At 38.1% G+C, this 12623-nt stretch overlaps 1 protein-coding gene across 4 annotated transcripts in view; it reads right to left on the reverse strand.

Annotated features, from left to right (window-relative positions):
- Positions 1-7201, reverse strand: part of PDE6C (phosphodiesterase 6C) — a 58264-nt gene extending 51063 nt beyond the window's left edge. For 2 of the 4 annotated variants that reach the window (XM_065552083.1, XM_065552084.1), the window contains exon 1: positions 7062-7201. The gene's annotated coding sequence lies outside the window, so the exon portion shown is untranslated. Of the gene's footprint in view, positions 1-6930 lie in introns of all 4 variants that reach the window. The other 2 variants (XM_065552085.1, XM_065552086.1) reach the window with 2 other exon arrangements.
- Positions 7202-12623: the final 5422 nt, after the last annotated feature.

Here is a 12623-nt window from a genome sequence, read left to right on the forward strand (position 1 = left end):
CTGAGTAAGGTTAGATTAAATTGTATTTAAAATTGCTGGGGAGCCTCTGAGCCCACTAGAACTCTCACTATTGCCTGTACCAGTGGAGTTGGAATGATGGTAGCAATTGTGGACATTTTTAGGGGAAAAAAATCCCAATGTAGATGTAGGCTGGGAAAATGTAATGGCTATAAACTATTTTGGTCCATTGAACAGTGTAGAATTGAATTCAATCAACATACTAATGGGACTGTGACCCAAATGAAACTCCTCTTGTAACCACAACATACATAGTGAGGAAGGGATGACAAAATAGAGCCCTGCAGAACTCCACAAGAGCGGGCCCATGGGACTGATGAGCAATTGACCAATCCTACCCTTTGGATCTTCTCAATGTGAAAAGAACAGAGACACCAAAGTAAACACTGTTTATCCCTGCCAGGACCCACAGATGTATCAACACCAACTTGTGTCTACTGTTCTAAAGGCAACTGACAGATGTAAAAGAATCAGCACAGACATCTGGGGACGGATCCTCTGGTGCAGCCAAACAGCCCAGAGAACAAGTCAAGGGTTGGTGTGCAAACGTGACTTTTCACTTGCTTCCCTATTCTGGTACATGCTGTTCCTCCTGCCCTGTGTTAAAGCAACCTGACAACTGAAATATGCCAAACTGAAATAGCCACAAAGGCTCATAAGTGCATCTGAGGATCAGCGTAGCACAGAGGCATCCTGGCAATCCTGCCTCCTTTCCTCTAGCCATGCTCCTTTTTCTTTATTACATCAGCAGCCTGGTGAATGGCAGAAATGCCCTTGTGTTGGATTTGTGATACTGGAGCATCTCCTTTACACCCTGAGCTGGTTACGTTGACTTTAGGCAAGATTATCCGGGCAGCATGGTGCAAAGTCCCTACATCACAATAGCTCTGGCCCCTGAGCTTTGTCCACCAACAAAAAGAGTTCAATGATCAACACCATTAACATAGTTACTGTCCCATACCCAGTAGGCACAGGAGCAGGGTCAGCAGAAGAAGTAGTCATCTTTCTATGTTCTTACACAATTGTTTCATAATATGATCAGAATGCATGAAAGCAACATGACAGACATTTGATGTTTGTTTCTATATAGAGAGGCATTTATTCATAGAGTATTTTTTATATTTCCACATACATTATACTACTTTTTAAAAGAGAGAATTATAAAGAACTGTACTAATAAACCAAAGCAGGAGGATGATGGAAAACAAGTGTTGTGTTATATTTTCTAATCTTTTTCTATCATATTTTTCTACCAACACTGGGACTTTCTATATAGTGATTTTTAGGGTATTATAAACTCTCCAATCTGTTTTAGCTCAAACCTTCAAGAAAATTACACAGAAACATTCCCCTTTATTAACTGTGAGAAACCAGCTTTGCCAACATTACTTGTGTACAATGGCATAATCTCATTAATCCTGAGAAAATGCAGCCACCTATGTCCAGGCTACAGAAGCAAGACTGAAGGGAGACAAGGCTGCCTAACAGCCAGTGCTACAGTATGTGTTGGTATAGTAAAATGGCTATGTAGACCCCTTTGTGTTGGCATAATTAACAGACTCATTAGAGCATGATAAATGGGGCTCCAAAATTCCATACAGCATAAGAATCAAAGCTATGCAATAGCAGTATGTTTTGTTAATTATAATCACAAACAGCTTTTTTTTTTTCTTTTTCTGTTTGCTAGGGGCAGGAATGACTACCCTTCCCCCCCCAAAACAAACAAACAAACAAACAACACAGGGCATTAACAATTGGTGACATGAATAAGAAACTTGATAGACACCCATTTTTATATCGTATATAACTTTAATACTGTATATAGCCACTCGGTACTGTATTGTTAAAAACCAATGCAGAGGGATGTGAAGCAACAAATTAACATTGGCTGATAAACTTGAAAAGAATGCCTGTTCATAGCATAGTCCTGTTCAAAAACAAACTAGGCAAATACTTAGCATTAAACAACACCATTTCACAGATTATCAGCTGTGCAGCTGTCACTGTCAAGTCAGGTAGCTGTGAACAAAAAGGGCGCCCAACCCTCCTTTTGACCCATGACATTACTGTTTCTATTTGCTACAGCATGTTTCCAATATCAGTCCCTATTAAAGCTCTTTATTTTAATATTTTTTCAGTGTAAATCTCCTGCCTCATCCATTTATGTTTAAGAAAGTTCATCATCCTGGTGACTCTCCCTGTTTTGTTTTTTGGGGGGTGGGGGTGGGGCAGGATGGGTGGGTAGGTGAGGTGGGTTTGAGGCTGCTAAAGCCTAGAAGATCAAACATTTTAGCAGTAGTAGTTGAGTATGTTGCCTGCATCATTGACAGTCCCATGTTGTTGCAATTCCTATATAGAATATATTTTTACACAATATATAGGAGATTCGATCACAGTATTATCCCCCAAAGTGGGGTTTGAGCTTAGATTTTTGGTCTGCTTTTGATAACACTGATTTATTTGTGATCTTATTATTGTTTGCTTTCTGGGGCTGTCAGCTCCTTGAATATTGTGCTATGGTTTTTATTATAGGCGAATTGATAGGACTTGTGTGCTTTTTAATTGCCTAAGAAAAACAGTTCAAATCTTTTAGCTCCCTTTTAGACTAATTTTATATGGTGTATGCAGTGCCTTTGCTAGTTTTTACTAGTTGATAGTTTTCCTTAGTTGTGACAGTTTACAATTAACTCTAGTAACTTGTGTCCCCGTTTTTTAAGCTGATAACAGCTAAACTGGCTTAGTGTAATTCTGCTAAATTCTATGGCATACATCTACTTATCTACAAATAATGAATCATGTTTGTTGCATGAGATCACAGATTCAGACCATCCTTCATTTCAGATGCAATTTGGTTGACCTTAGGTTGACCTTTCTTTAAATTATTTGATAACTGCAAAGGATCTTCTTTATTCAATTCACTTTGGCACCTGCAATTTTTTCTGCTAAGTGTTTGTGAAAACATACAGAAAGAGATAGCATCAAGGTAAAAACTCTTTATTGGTGCTTAGGTTTGGAACAAACTCTTCCTTTTTAACTAACTGATTTATTAAGCCTGTTTTACTTGTGCCATTGTTACTTGTTTTCTGAAGTCACTTATTTATAACTAAGAAAACACCAACCTAATGATGCTTTTTGAGCGCCTTATACTTCTTTATTGTGATCTGTAAATTAAACTGCTTCAGTGTTTAGGAGCCCCAGGACTTCAGTGTATATGTATGCATTAAATTCATCATACCCCAATAAAGCATCTGGGTTCTTTTACAGATCCTCCATTCCTTCTCTCAGTTCTACAATTTTAAAACATTTTTTCTTAGTAATACAGTCCCACATTTGTATGTATCTATTACAAGAAGTTATACCTAAAAAAATCTGCACATGTTCCCAGTACTCAGATCTCCTAATATAGGATTTTACTGTCAAGCTTCCTAAAAGGTGTCAATAAAGAACACATTTTTAGTGAATATGAGATTTAAACGTTCACACTATTATACAGAGAGGTTTAACATTAGAAGTTCACTCAGCATAATCATTTTCAGTGCAACATGAACAGAAAAAATAGTACACGTGCTTGACGTTGACAGTGTTGCTATTTCAAAGTAATTCTGACATATACGTGGTTTGTTATTTTATCATGTATGATGTAACCTACCTTTGACGTTTACAGTTACTACATCACATAAAACTATTTATGGCATAGTTCTTAGTTGTATGCTAGTCCTGAGCTCTTACAGTCCATGGAAATTCCTAAGACGGATAACTGACAGAGGTGGTTATTTAAATAGATTCAAGTAGCATATAAATGCCAAAGGTATTTATAAGGTTTCCCATTCAGCTCAGTGTTTATGTCTGAGTGTGGTATATCTCCATGTTGACAGTAGTTAATATAGTTAATTCATCTAAGAGTTTCAAAACAAACATAGATGTAATGTGTTTACTTTAATTGCAAAAATTCCCAAAATATGTATTTTTGTGGCCTCTGTCTGGATATACTAGGTTGATATGATTAATCCATGATATTAATGTTCAGAATTTTTTATAATTTAAAAAAATGTTTAGTAACAATTTGGCAGAATACTAGTGCAACCCAAAATCACAAGATTCACATGAAGCACATTTTTCTGAAATCTGTAAAACATTAGAATATGTTTGGGAAAGTATCAACACAGTAAGAAAATAAATAATGTAGCAAAAAATGTTGGCTTCACTTTCCTATTGATATATTTTATAATCCTTAGAACAAACATAATTAGGCAAAGCTAAAAGGCAAGAAATCACTGAATGAAAAGAAGTAGATGGAGTAGCTATTATACAAGTGCTGTCGTATGCACTTCAATACTGACTGTCTGTAAACAATGGACAATGATAAATGGTAATGTATTGAGCCGGGAAAATATGTCCAGTGAGGAGCCAAAAGAATCTGTGCTAACTCTGGTTTTCTGTAACATTATTAATAACCCAGAACAAGAGATAGATATCACATTAATTGAATGTGCACATGATACTTAATGGAGAGGCTTTGTGAACACAAGTGAAGACACAAATACAAAGGGGCCTACAGAGGTTACAAATATGGGCAAGATATAATAAAATGAGATTCACCCCAGAAGAATGCAAAATAGTGCATCTAGATAAGAATGAGCCAAAACATAGATATTCAATGAAAGGAGAATATATGGAAAGTACTAATGCTGAAGAAGACGTAGGTATGATCATGGACAGCAAGTTAGAAATGAAGTTGCATTGTTCTACGGCAGCAAAAAAAAAAGAGTACTTTTGTGCTACATATAGCGACATACCATGGCATGGACTAGTGTCATAATACTAATAATCTATCTACATTTGTTTGGTGAGATCACGCTTATAATGCTATGTTTGAGTTCTTGGCACCTTGATGCTAAAAAGATGTCTAGGAATTGGAATAATTCAAAGATAAAATTATTAAGAAGCTAGGGGAATTGACTTACAAGAGCTAAATTTGCATTGCTTGCCTAAATAAACATAGGAGGGATATGAAAACCACCTACAAGTATGTGAAGGTTTAAATACAAAAGTGAGAATGGAATTTTTAAGGCAATCCAAGGCAGCATAACTAAGAGTAATGGAATGGCATAATATTAAAGAAAGGAAAGTTTAGGCTCCGAAAAAGGAATAATTTCCTAAGTGTGAGGTCTAGCTGACTGCAGAATTACCTCCCAAACTAAGTCATGGCATTCTGATCACTTGAATAATAGAAAACTGTATTGGACCAATTATTCAAGAATATCCTGGAGGGAACACTAGGGCACCAGCAAGGGGCTGGATAAAATAAAGCTAATGAGCATTTTTGTATCTAATCCCCAGGATTCTGCCATATATAGTAATTTATCTGATAGATTTTAATAATTTTCTAATAATCAGAGAATTGGTATTAAAAAATAAGGGCCTTACTCATGACACTTGACATAATAGCCACAATCCTCTTACATGGTGCAATTATGCCCGTCAGGCCTGTGTCCCTAACAGTGCTAACTTTTGTAGCCTACAAAGCCTGGTGCCACTTCTCCTCCTCCTCCACACTTTGAGGGCCTAACAATGCACAGGCTAATCTCAGCTTTCATTTTTCTTTTTAAAGTAAAAGTTTACCCCTTTCCCTTACAAAGTTTTAAAAATATTATCAGTTAGACTTTTCCAGAAGGTTATTAATGGTTCCCTTCTACTGCTATTGTCTACCTTTGGGGACCTGTCAAATCAATGGCTGTAGGTCCCCTCAGCTTTTTGGGGGGGAGAAACTAGAATAATTTGCTGCTGTAGGTTGAAGGTCTTGCTTGGTTGCCACTGGCAGCACTAGCAGCTGCTGCAGACTTTCTCCCAGCTGGCTGCCTACAACTGAGATGGCTTCAGTGCAATGTAGTCTTTGCTCACTAGTGAGGGTTACTCAATAGCATGTAATGCAAATTAGTGTATGGATAAAGCATGTGACTGACAGCAAAGGACACCAGCATTGTAATCCTGGCACTGACACTTGGGCCTTGATTTTTAAAGGTATTTAGCCATTGCTGCACTCAGCGTTACAACACCTAACTGATTTAGGTGCCTAAATCTCATTTTAAGTGATGTAGGTACTTGGGAGCCTAAATCCCATCAATAATCAATTAGATTAAGGCTCATAAATATCTAAATCCCTTTTTGAAAGTGAGATTTATGTTCCTAAATCAGTCAGGCATTGCAATGCTCAGCACAACACCTAAGTACTTTTAAAAATCTGGGCCTTAACATTTCTGCGTGTTTCCCCATCTGCAAAATGAGGATGATACTATTTCCCTATTTGACAAGAATGCTACAACAACTAAGTAGCTAATGTTTGTAAAACATTTTACAAGAGCTAAAATTCACCTGACGGGTACCATGTATAAAAGTTTTTGTTAGAGGAATATCTCCAAAGAATTGCATGTCAAGAAAAGCTTGTACATGTTTTCTTTTGAGGATACAACAAGAACAATTATAATATTAACAAAATATGCATCTAAAAATTTGCCATGTGGTCTTAAACTCCAGGTTAAAAAAATAGTGATTAACATTTTGTAAAACATCTACCGTATTTATTGTTACCATTTTTTATCTAATCTCTTTCTCTCTTTCTAGTTCTTCTCTGGCAAATTGCATGCATGCATGTTTATCTAATCTAAAGAGCATTTAAAATCTATAATAAATCTCTTGATCCAAAACAGCTTTATGACATGTAATGCACATTATGATTTTAAAACAATGGGCAAATAAACTCACCTGGTTCATCTCTTTCTCTCTCATATTGAACTGCTAAAAAATAGATTTTAAACTAGTCAGTTAACCAGAGCGCTAACTGCAAAGCTCCCCCTAGAAAGCATTGTGAGAAAATTGAATGACAATCATTTAATAAGCAGCAAAAGTACTCACTGATACAACTTCTCTTTCTGCTATCAGGAAAAATTCACCTGCCAGCACTTCTGAGCTGCTCTTTGATACTATCTTGACATAACAATATGCCTTGTTGACAGTTTCACACACTGAATACTGTTTGTGCTTACTTATAGTGCAATAGATGGAAATCCATTGGAAAGCAGGAGGACAGAAAGGGTTTCCAGGAAGAAGTTGATCCTTGATTTGTCCAGGCACTTACTGATGTTACTAGTCAGTGGTTGTTGATGGTTACTTTCTCTGGTTTGAATATTAATTTGTTTGTCACAGTAAATATTATCCTACTTACTGAAATGGATTCAGATCCTATGAGTCACACGGACTGAGCATGCACAGTAACTTCTGCTGAAGCTGCTGCCCTCACTTGCCCTCCCCCCCTCAATCAGCGGGTACAGGTCATCTCTGCTATAGTTCATGATGCTGTGGCACTCTTAAATGCCATTATCCAATACCATTTCTTGGGCTGCCAAAAAGATAACCATAAACTATTAATCAATTATGTGAACAGTGATGTAAACTGTACACTGGGAGCCAAATTCTCATTTCAGATACAATCCAGAGTAATTCCATTAGGCCAACACTTATGGGCCTGATTCTGCAACTGTTATACACATGCAAGTAGTCTGCACATAGGTAATCCCTTTGGCTTCAGTGAATAAGGGTTATTTGCACGAGTAAGGATTGCAGCATCAGCCCTTCGTTTTTGACGTAATTGAGATACTATAGACGCTATAAACTAGAAATAATACTAATACCTTTCTCCTAAGGATTTTGGGTAAAATCCTGGCCCAATTGCAGTCAATGGGAGTTTTATCATTTACATCAATGGGGCCAAGATTTCACCCAAAGGTTGGTGAGTTTTTATTCATTAATGTTTGTTAAGTGCATTGATCTCCTTGCCTAGAAGCAGGGCCGGCTCTAGGATTTTTGCCGCCCCAAGCAAAAACAATTTTGGCCGCCCGCCCCCCCCCTCCCTGGTTTTTTTCTTACCCCACCCCCGGCCCTGCCTCAATTCCGCCCCTTCCCCAAATCCCCAGCCCTGCCTCCTCCCCCCAGGCTCTCAAGCGTAGGAGGGAGGGAGGGAGAGGGAGAAGCAGTGCGTGCTGCTCGCCCTCCCTCCCAGGCTCTCAAACCCGGGAGGGAGGGGGAGATCCCGAGCGGCCGCGGCGCGTGAATCAGCTGTTTCGCGCGCCGCGGCCGCTCAGGATCTCCCCCTCTCTCCCGGGTTTGAGAGCCTGGGAGGGAGGGTGAGCAGCAGCACCCGAGCGGCAGCAGCGGAGGTGAGTTAGGGCGGCCGGGGCACATTTTTAGGGGCAGCGTGGCCCGCGCCAGAATGCCGCCCCTAAAAATGTGCCGCCCCAAGCACCAGCTTGTTTTGCTGGTGCCTAGAGCCGGCCCTGCCTAGAAGGTGCTGTAAAAGTGCAGCATCATATTATTATTTAGTCAATTTGGATCAGAACAGGAAAAGTATGATGAAACATACTTGCTTTTGAAATGATTATTATAGATGGAAACAATTGACTCAGCTATGCAGGAAAATGCTAAAAAGCAACCAAGTATTCTAATGATAAACCTTGATTCAGTTGTTTCCCACATTTAATTATGTGAAAGCAAATCTTGCTTTGTTGGCTCTGCCAGTCAGAGAAAGAAATTAAATGCTGGGATTTTGTGATGCCGGCAATTCCTCTTGTCTGTATCATGGATAAACCACATGTAGCTAAACAATGGTAAACCAGATTTAACACATTTGGAAACATTTTTCACTTTGAATTGCTGACATTGTATCTCATATAGTACCCTCGTTTTCCTTGGTTTTGCCTTTCATGGGTTTTATTTTGTTAATATAAAACAATAACAACAATGCAATAATAAACAATAACTTCCCACATATATAACGCCTTTTATTCTGAAACATCCCAAAGCACTTTCACAAACTTAACAGCTATGCAAACTATATGTGAGAATTATTAACGCCTCCCTCGCCCTTCCCTCCACCTCCACTGAAACACATCCACTTCTGGGATTAAATGTAGTTGCTGTTTAATACCAAACATAGACGAATACTACAGAACAATTTAGGTACAACGTGAAGAGGACTACCCTATCTAAGCGAAGCTGCAGGGAAATGGTACATAATTGGAATGGAGTCCGCCAGGATGGTATTGGCCAGGACACTGGGATTAAAGTCCCCACTCTTATGAAGATCTTTGGTCTGCAGGACCTGCATTTACGTCTCTTTTGCAGCACAGTGCCCCCTAGGACTAGGATGGGCTAGTGGTCTCTGAGAGAAGTTTTTGTTCCTTGGCTTTGTTCCTTGGAGAACTCCCATACACTTATGTAACTTTGTTTTAAATGTAATTTAAACTCTGTTTTAAATTCATCTGCATTTGACCTCTTAGAAGAAAAGACACACAGCACTTTTCTTATTTTATCTTAGCCTAATGCAGTTGTGGGTCCTTATATAGCATAGACCAGGAAAAAATTAATACTGACTGTAAAAAGGCCATTCTCATGGCCTAGCACAAGCATACTATTTCAGCACATAGAGCATCCAAGTCTGAGTCTTGAGTTTGGTCCCTTGCTCCAGAGTGGCAGGGCCTGGATGTACTGCACAAGCAGCATACTGAGTCTGTGGTGGGAGAGAGTGCATCTGACCAGCTCAGAAGAGACATTATCTGGCACTAGATGCATCTCTTTCTCTCATTTGCTGCAAGAACAATGTGTTGTGATATTGGAATTTTTGAGTGTGTAGGGAGTAAATGGGAACTGGGGATTCCCAGGGGTTTCTAGACAGGTTCTAAGGACTTGCCCAGGAAACAAAATTCTGATGCAGAAGACAAAGAAATAAAAACAAAAGCATCTGAAAGCCTCTCTTTCCACTTAATTGACAATATGTGGTATATTTTAATTTTCCCACCCTGAAAATTTCATTTTCATCAATATAAATAGCACTGTATTCCGTATACCAAGGGAAAATTAACTGTCATAGTCAGCATGACGAATAAACCAGGACAGATGGATTTGGGCGATGTGTTTAGTGTTCAGAAGGAAAAAATATTATTGCAAATGAATTATCTCAATTTTGCTTCTTGTCTGCTCAGAAGTAAATCTAGGAAGGCGATGGTAGAGCCCATTAAAAGCAGACTTATAAGCAGACACAAACCCTTTTTCTCTCAAGGAATCTAGAAGAGAAATTTGTGAGCACAGAATCACAATCTTTATAAGGGAGACCACTTTGCTGCTGAAAATGCAGTTAACATTTTAAAAACCAAATTATTTTAATTACTCTTTTTGAAGACTCTGAGGTAAAATTAGTGCTCAAGCAAAGAGTCAGGTTGTCATTTTTGGAAGCTGTAAGTCCTTTAACTACAAAACAAATACACAGGCAGGAGTAGTGCAAGTAATAACGTTTTTCAGCCCATTGTGTCCTTGGCCTGTATGCTTTAACTGCTGTCAACTGGAGGAGGTGGGGCAATTGTGACCGTGATGTGGATGTTTGTATCCTACAAAGTACACTGAGATCACTGGTTCATTTCATGTCATTTGTTGTCTCTTGTTAGAAAGGACCTGATCTCAGAAGATAGTGTCCTGCACACTGCTACTTGTGAATGAGGCCCTAGAAATAAATAATAACTAGCCAACAAAGAACCAGAAGATGAGAACAAAAAGTCTTTCTATCTGTATCAAGCTGGACAAGACTTAAACTAAATGCTCTATATCCTATTGCCAATACTTTGAGCCAGCCTTTCTCCTAAGAACTAAAATCTTACTATGTTGCCATAAATAAAATTCTAGTCCTTTCAATATTTAAACTTAAATGTTGCAGTGTTAGAAATATTTTAATAGTTATTTTCTCTCTTGTTCCTTCCTAATTTTCTTTCATTATAAAGTTATAATAAAGCTAAATAAATCATACAGTGAAAGCTTTCTTTTATAGTTTCCTTTAAAAATCTGACTTTTTCACTATAGTTACTGTCACTGTCATTATGGAAAACACAGTTACTATCATTATGGAAAATATTAATTACTTTTACAGGCTATTCATGGGAAAAGCATTTTAATGGAAAATCAGTGCCAGAAATTCTCATTTTCCCCCTCTTTACTAATTTTAAAGTTAGAATACTTTTTTTCTCAGTAAAATGCAGCTGAAAAAATACATACTGGTTTCAAAATGTCCATACTTTTCACAATATGCTGTCAAAATTTAAGAATCAGCTAGTGAAACAGCACAAGTTTGACTACCAACTCACATTGATCTACTATAAATTTTGTAAATGTATTCTGAGTTTTATAAATAGTTCTTTTGTTTACATCGTATTGGAGCTGTAAGAATGTTTTTTCTTCCTCCTAAGCTTTTCCAAGAATCTATGAGCCATTCACTTCCATTCATATGATCTGTGTTCACATGATCTGTGTCCCTCCATGAGTGGAGGGACATAAAACCTGCAGTGCTACACTCTGGATATATGGAACTGGATGGAATGTGCTGAAAGATGGTAGCTATTCTCCTATCAAACTCGCAGGCCAACCTAGTGTAAATTATCATTAACTGAGTCAACATTAATTTGCAGAGGGTTATCTTTGCAATGTTGAATCCTGCTTGTGGGTGTGGTCAGGACAGTGGCTGATGATGATACTCTGGCAGCCTCGGTGAAAGCTGGATTGGGCCAGTTGCCTGTAAAAATGCCAGGCATACATGTAATAAACTCTAAGGGCAGGGAACCTGAGGCAGTTAGGTACCCAAATCTCATTGAATTTTAATGGGGTTTGGGTGCCCAGCTCCCTTAGACTCTTTTGAAAATTCCAGTGATAATGTTTTCAAAGGGGAATTATATTAGTGTAATATTAAAGGCACAGACCTGATCTTGAAAAATGATTTGGGATTAAAAATAAGGGTACAGATTTTGCAGAGGTCAGAATCAAGAGAATGGCTGGTAACAGTGCTTAGCAAGGTGGCAGAGAGAAATTATAGAAATGTTTTATCTGACATTAAATAAACAGCATAGAGCTATCAAGGGTAATAAAGTTAGTTACACCCCTCTTCATTGTTGCTATTGATCTTGTTAGAAGATGGACAAAGCAGATCAGTTATATGGAGTTGTGCACCCATGTATCTGAGACTCCTATGTGTATCCATCTCTCTTAGAGCTATATGTGCATAACTGTCTCCCATCAGTATTAACAGGAATTAAGGGAGAGGTTTTAAAAGCTGCCCAGGGGACATGGATGCCTAGTTCTCTTTAATTTTAATGGGTCCAAATTTCTTAGGCAGCACTGAAAATATCATTCTAAATTGAAAGCTTTTGCTCATTGACATTACAATATACACCACCTTTGTATGTGTTACATGTACTATTTTATAGGGTCTTACTACAAACAAGTTTAATGTATTATAGCACTGTAAGAATATTTGTTATGAGGAATGGCTTCAAGAATTTGAACTTATTCTCAATAGAGACAACTTGGAACTGACCTAGGATGAGATCTGAGAAAGAGAACCAAAATAAATTGCTCTTAGTGCAAAGGGTCCAAACAACAAATATCTCAGCCTGAGAATCAGGAAATGGGGCATAAACAAAGAATTCAGGCAAACTATTCCACTAGATTAGTAGTTACTATATGGAAGAAAGAACGAGGAGCACTTGTGGCACCTTACAGACTAACAAATTTAT

The sequence above is a fragment of the Chrysemys picta genome, chromosome 7 (assembly GCF_011386835.1).
Source record: "Chrysemys picta bellii isolate R12L10 chromosome 7, ASM1138683v2, whole genome shotgun sequence".
NCBI classification, from domain to species: Eukaryota; Metazoa; Chordata; order Testudines; family Emydidae; genus Chrysemys; species Chrysemys picta.